The sequence below is a fragment of the Phragmites australis genome, chromosome 19 (genome assembly GCF_958298935.1).
Source record: "Phragmites australis chromosome 19, lpPhrAust1.1, whole genome shotgun sequence".
In the NCBI taxonomy this organism is placed as follows: domain Eukaryota; kingdom Viridiplantae; phylum Streptophyta; class Magnoliopsida; order Poales; family Poaceae; genus Phragmites; species Phragmites australis.
The window spans coordinates 8,613,275-8,620,966 of NC_084939.1; the positions used below are offsets into that span (position 1 = coordinate 8,613,275).

The 7,692-nt window shown below is 40.2% G+C and overlaps 1 pseudogene; it reads left to right on the forward strand.

Moving 5' to 3' along the window:
• The first annotated feature begins 459 nt into the window (after positions 1–459).
• Positions 460–1,311, forward strand: LOC133900173 (adenylate isopentenyltransferase 8, chloroplastic-like; annotated as a pseudogene).
• The last annotated feature ends 6,381 nt before the right edge of the window (positions 1,312–7,692 follow it).

Below are 7,692 nucleotides of genomic sequence, written 5' to 3' on the forward strand. Positions count from 1 at the left end.
TTAATTAGCAAATAATAATTTTCTGGATGCTCTTAGCGCCAATCCTTTGTGGTTGCTATAAAGCAGCCATGATCAAGTTTGCTAAGGATAATGTGGACCTCATTCATGATATATGACTTAATATCATTAGTAAGCGCATATTATAATGCATGACGGTAATAAATGTATTGAAAATTCTACATGACCATTAAAAAATATGCAAATATACTTACCTCTTTATGAAACAAATGCCTGACCTAAAAGGCTCAAAATATACCATATCTACAAGCTCCATGTTTGTTAGTGTATTATATAGTCGTACATGGATAAGTGGGCCTCCAAGTGATAAGCCCAAATATAGACCTAGTATACCAGAACTCTAGATGCACTTTCCCTTTCCTCATAATTATGGCATGTCTTAAAGCATACTTTTGTTTCTCTTTCGTTCTCCACTTATTTCCCATTCATCACTTTCCCCAAATGTTGATGAATAGATTGGTAGTAATCTTGGGTGCCACAGGCACGGGAAAGACGAAGCTATCAATCAATGTGGCTAAGGTTATTGGTGGCGAGGTGTTGAATGATGATAAAATGCAAGCTTATGCTGGCCTTGATATCGCCACCAACAAGGTGAGCCTGCTTTCTCGATGTGGTATTCCTCATCACCTTCTTGGGGTTGTCCTTCCACTTTTGGTGATTTTTCTATATCCCTTTTTCGATCTCTTGCAACCATGACCGCAAGTTGCAATGTAAGGCATTATCGCATGCCTATTGTGGTAGGTGGATCAAACTCACTCATACATGGACTCCTTGTTGACCATTTTGATTCCTCCCTTGTTAATTCCTTTGTGCTAGCCGATTATTGTCCGTCCCTACATTTTTGAAGTTGCCTCATTTGGATCCATGCTAATGAGGTGATTCTCAATGTATATTTCAATCGTCGTGTGGATCATATGATTGAAACTAGCTTGGTCGAGGAGGTCAAGGAATACTTTGATGCACACAATACATATGTTAGGAACACTGGTCTAGCAAAGGCAATCGGCGTATCAGATCTATGCGAGTTTTTAATGGGATGTAAGAACCGTTATAATACCATAGCTAAGATTAAAACCAATACACAAGCCCTTACAAAAATACAAAGTGCAAAGATTTGCCATATGATTGATGCTTGGAAGTGGCCCTTTTGTTCTCTTGATGACACAGAGACCCTGCTAGCACATCTTAGCGGAACATACCATACCGCTGAAGCATGTGGATTAGTTGATGACCATTTTTCGATTTGTAGTGTTGTTTCCTTCTGCTTTTCAGAGAGCTTACATCATGGGATAAGATACACATGTCATAATCATTATATTGGTTGAAAATATACATTACAACTAAATAATCTATGTAATACATTTAATAAGTTGACAGATCATACAACTACACTAACTAAAGCACATCCACAGTCGTAGCTAGTAGGGTGCTCAGAACTGTCTTTGATGAGGACATCACTCTTTCGGATACACACACACCGAGTATTCCTCCAACAATAGATCCATTGACACGAGCTCGTGCACATCAACTAAATCATGAGGTGAGCTCGTTCCTTAGTGTTCCTTTATATTTTGATGAGGATGGGATGCTACTGAATAATTATGATGTATTGTTACTTAGGAACATGGGAGAAGAATAGCAAGAGCGCCCAAGCCAAGGTGGAGGTCCAATCAAGTTCGAGTCCGTTTCGGAGTCCAGGACCAGCCTGCACTAAAAGCGTCGCCCAGGACGCATACGGACTCCGTTTTCGACGTTCTACACATGGTTGGAAAGATAAGGAGATAAGATTTCCAACGGGACTAGTCCCATGTCCAAATTCTTTCTGAGTCAACGGAAATCGTCGAAACCAGTGGACGTCCAGAATCTGTCAGGGTGTTGCGCCACCATCTTTTGGGCCGTTGGGCCGTGTATCGTGTTGGAGTCCATTAGAGACGCGTCCAGGGGTCCTTGGCCGACCCTAGTCTTTTATAAACAATAGCCACCGCCCTAATTAGGGTTAGGTTTTGCTTAGATATTGATCTACACATAGTTGTGAGATTTTCGCTCTTGTTCCGGACCGACTAGGCCGCCGCAAGTGTTTGTGGAACCCCAACTTCGAGTGCTTGAATTCAATTCGCAATATTTCAGATTGCATCTTCTACGTTCTTGCTTGTGTTCTCAGTACGCTTGCAGAGATTGAGCCTTCTTGGCGAGGTCAACCGCGCGACACGGTTGATAACCATCGGAGCTGTGGTGTAGTGATTGCAAGGGAGACGATCTGTTCGGGTCGAAGCCTTTGGATCATCAACGTCGAGTTCTCCACCCACCGACTTATCGCTACCTATCGGAAGATCAGGCCAACATTGCTCATCAGTCTTACTGCTGGTCTGAAGCCAACTTATTGTTATACTAAACCTAACACTATTCTAGAGCTCCCAAATAGAATGTCTCGACTGCTCTCTCGAGCTGTGAAATCTCAATAAGTATTAACATAACAAGTTGAACACTACATGTAATTTCCCATACACATAACATCATTTGTCGCGTAGCATGCTCTTGCACCTCAAAGCCTAGAAGCAACACAAGGATGAGCGAAGCACACCACGTAGCTCATGTGTTGAATCTCTGCTCGGCTAAGGGTGAAGGCACTATCATGGCACACCGAGTGCAAAGGATGAGGAAGTATACACTGGAAATGGTAGCAACGGCTACAACCGTAGCCTTGGTGCTAGTCGCTCTATCTAGCAAGACCAAAATGCAAGCTGCGAGGAGAAGTGATACAACAAGGCCTGCCATGAAATATTCTCAATATTAAACTATTCCAAAAACTAGTGCCTTTTCTAGAGCGTCTAGCATGTTTGGGAGGAGGAAGATATACATACACCAATAAGGTAAAACAAGGACTTGAAATAGACACGCTTTCCACTGGAGCAAAAATCTTGGACTAGGCAAAGGTTTTGTTTTGTTACTGTGTTGCCTATAATAGCTAGGAACCTACTACAGATTTGCCCTACATGCCATTTTTCTAGCAACATTATCTGCTAGATTGTTACAACATTTGGATCTAATAAAAAAGGAAAACAATGTGGGTGAGAAAGGGGGTATGAAATTATTTTCTTAGTTAAATGTCCATGGTTATGGATACATATTTTAAGATCTACCTGAAGATTAAAAATAGGGTGCTATCGGATTACGTACAACTTGTAGAAAGTATCTAACAATGGAATTAGATTTTTTAAACATTAATTACGTTTGATATTATGTAGCCCAAATAATTTTATTGTGCTACCTTATTGTTTTGACATTATATAGCCCCAAATGTTACTATTTTGGACCTCTAAGATAATCTAGTGGTGCAAGGGTATGTCTATAGGTTGATGAAACATACAATAACTACTAAGACCTCTAAGAAAATAGTGGTGCAAGGGCAGGTCTATGTGTTGATGAAACAAATCATGGCTTGACTGAGAAAGCAAGGGCCCCTTGTCCCTTCGTGTACCCAAAGAATTAAATTCCAGCAATATATGTGGTACTACTATCTCTTGTCTTATTGCTGGATAAATAAAAGGGCTACTAGGATCACAGCAGAGCCAAAAAGAGCTGGTTCTTGACCCTAATGGTTTAGCCTAAGGTTAGCTTACCTTTGCACTAAACATAATCTTAAAAAAACGAAACAATGAGCTTTGATTCTTTTGCTACCATTTCAATGCTCAATTTCGCCAACATAACTGTAGGAGATGCACACTTATGCTAACTTCCTATTTTAGTGGTATTTTGAAATTAGATAGTAATTCACTATGAAGCTAATATCAGATATTAAAGGCGACACATGATTTTGGAGTCTCTTCCTCTTTACACAGAAATGAGAAGGAGACAAGGGCATTGTGGCACTTATGATAGAGAGAGAGGGCAGCCTTTTCCACATTTGTTGGCTTCTGTTTGCACTTCATAACAAGTGCAAACAGAAGTACTAATACAAACTATAATTGCTCTCTGGAGCATAGATATTAGAACACATACACTTGCTATGGAACAAGTACATACAGATGTCCTAATATAAAGTACATAATTATAAATAACACAAGCACTTTACAGGAGACACTATTGGGCTACAATGTTATCAAACACACTATCTAAATTTAAAAATGACCAAATATAGCCACTCCTAAAGCCCACACATAATCTACAAAATTTCCACTGTATGGAAATTAGTGCGTAGACATGAATGGCGGTTGGTAGCTTCAATATATGATACATCATATACACATTAGCTGATGATAGTAGGAGGCAACTTGGTCATTTTTTCCATCCACGTGAAACTGCTCAAGTGAATGTATTCCTTTGAAAATGAAGCACATATTTATAAAATTACAATAAAAGAAAAGCATTAATGGAACTAATTATTGAATGTAGCGTTAGTACATACTAACATACCATTCACTCTAGAAATGAACATCCTTTAGGGGTGTCCTCCTGGATAATATCGAATAATTCTCAAGCAAGCTGTTCATGCCGAGTTTCTGGTGGCCAGGCTCCAGTATACACTAACAGTTCAACACTTATGCTTGGTGGATGTGTTATTAGAGCACAGGATGTAAGTGGAAGGATGTCACCATAACTTGCATAGGTTAAGTTGAGTCTCTTCAAAAGATTATTTTGAGCATTGAACAACCCATTCTTTTCATGGTGCAACAGTGCACATCTAACTTGATGATTTTGGGACCAGTTTACAAAATAATGTAGTTGGTTATATGTTTCTTGTAAGGCAATATAAATCCCATCATTAAGACAAGTATTCATATGTGATATAAAATGGATAATTGCCACCTCTGAAACATTTTTCTATGCGTCATAATTACTCATGCAAGGGTCACCATGGAAACTCTCAACAGTCACACCTTCATTATTGTTATGGGGAATTTCAATTGTGAGTCATGCTATCTTCTGAGTGTTGTTGGTCTCCACTATCCCTTCGGTGCGAATAATTGCACCTAACTTGCTAACAATCTACCTCAGCATGTTTTTACGTGAGATGTATATGACTTCGGGCTCCTACATGAAAATAATGGAACAAAGTTGGAAAATGCAGGCAAATTATAATTGTAAGAACCAAATACTAAACAAAACTATATTGACTAAAACGAACATGCTGCTATCTATATTGTATAAATCAGGGAAATACATTAACTATTGCGTCATAGCATTGAGAATTCTCTGGAGCCTATGATGATGGTCCTTCGACAACACCTTTTCCCTTTTCCATTGTCTTCAATTAAACTAGAAATTTACCCTGCACCTAAAGATGACTCATGTAACAACACATGATGATTTACGCATAATGCAAAGAACTCTTCTATCCAAAGTAGTATGCACCGTATGAATAACAAATGGGGCAATGCAAAAGTCAAAAGGAGATGAAGAGTGAAATGAAAGATGATAATCCTATGGGGATATCCTTGCATGCATATTCTTTTCTTCTACCTAAAAACCATAAAAATTTTAATTGCTAAATTACCTAGTGTAGGTGTGCTAGTTGCATGTAACAGAGTTGCTAAGAATGGGTCCTCAAGCTAGGCTATAAATAGGCATGTCGAAGATTAGTTCCCAATAATATATCCATAATTAAATAGGGGTACCTTCGAGATCATGGATCGAGCAGGAAACAAGACACACGATATATACAGGTTCAGGCCCCCGGTATGGAATAATACCCTACGTCTTGTACGAATGATGTTGTATATATGGGTTGTCTCAAGTACAAGCAATGTGGCTAGACCTATTACAATAGAGCAGATTGGATCTAGGCAAATCTAATGTTGAAGGACACCGAGTACCTCCAATTTCTAGGGTGTTGGTGTTGCTTGTGTCGAGTTATGTATGCGTTGGTCCTCCTTCTTGGGGTCCAAATATCTGCCTTATATAGGTGTCCTGGTACTACCCTGGATCTAGTCATAGTTGATAGGGAGTCATTCGATTTATCGGCCAAGGCAAGACAGTTGAATCCAACCTAGATACTAGTGGCACTCAAGTCGGTTAACCCGATCGAGACCTTCCTAGTATATGTCTTTGAGAACCTCGAGTATACCGGGTCCCACAGGTTCGGGTCCACAATATCTGAAGTTGTCAAGCAAGTGTACAATATACCCTGTCTATATACGGTGTACTCCTTAGATGTATATACCCTATACATAGATATTCAACAATAGCCCCCTAACTCTACTCAATGGTTAGGGCTACCACAAGCGCCCACTCGAGTACTACCAAGTCTAGGCTTGGACGAATAAAGTGGATCAAGCTTGTAGTCAAAAGAATCGGGCAAGAAAAGTCATGTTCTGAGTATCAAGTGGAAACACAATTGGGTCGACTGCCCTACCGTTGTCCCCACTCAAGTCTCAATAAATGCTTGAAAACTCAACTTATCGACACCTAACTCTGAGTAGAGTTAAAAAAGAAATCTCCAAAATTTGAACCATTAAGTACAGGTGCATTTAATACATGTAGATGGGCATGCAAAGATTCACATGACGCCATCATCCTGCCATTTGTGCCAACAAAACGCCATAGTAATGGGAGTGGTTACCAAAGAGATGTTAAATTCTGACTATTTATCTGTACGAACCTGGACTATAGCCATTCTTTTACCCTCTCACCGCCAGTCTTCTCCTTCAAGCTCATCTTTCTCTACCCAAACATGCGCCACAGTGAAGAAACGTAGCTCCATGGCTTCCAACTCCTCCATGAATGCCACTTCTCCTTCCTCGCATGAGAAGAAATCCGATGTGAAGGCTACCGATGCCTCTGCCAAAAAATTGGATGAGATGAGGCTCCAGACAGATGTATGGACAATCTTGACGATGCAAGAACCAAAACTCTAGGAACTTGAGACCGAAGGAAACGCTCCTCCTCGCGAGCTGGTCAACTGGAGGCCGCATCGGGTGAGGAATTCCCTTCCTTTTAGTTTGATCATGAAATTGTGGTGTTTGAGTCATTTTTCCGATGTGGCTTCAATATTCAGCTGGTACCAAATTGAGCTTCACCATTTGAATCCGAACTCGATTACCATGCTTAGTGTGTTTGTCCACTTGTGCGAAGCCTTCCTTGGTATTGTGTCAAGCTTGAATTTGTTCAAATACTTTTATCATTTGAAGAGGAATACTGAGGACAAAAGTGTTGAAGGTTGTGGTTTTTAGCTGTGGAATGGAATGAAGAATTCCTATATCCCAGTTTCGCTAACCTCCTCCTGGTAGAAAGATTGGAAAAAATATTGGTTTTACGTCTCCAACCCCAATCTAGTTTATTCTCCATTGGTTTATAAGGGTCTCCATCCGCAACCAAATCCGTTCAAGTTGAAGAAACACCACGAGACTGGCCACACTGTCCATTACATCTAGAAGATCGGTGAACTTAGGCACATCGGCTTAACTGGGTGGCATATGGCCAAAGACTTCATTAGTCGGAGGTCGAGTCCTTTGAAAGCATGAAATCACTTTACCTAGGACTATGCTGGAGACGATGATAGTTCCCGGGACACGATCAGATGTAAGATTTCATTAGCATTTTGCTGCTTCTGTTGCTTTAGTCGAATTATTCTCGGAGGTATGTGAGGATGGTTCTTTGACAATGTTTTCCCCCTTGTCCATCTTACCTCTATTAATACGTAGTTTATCCTGCACACAAAAGGTAATGGTACATGTG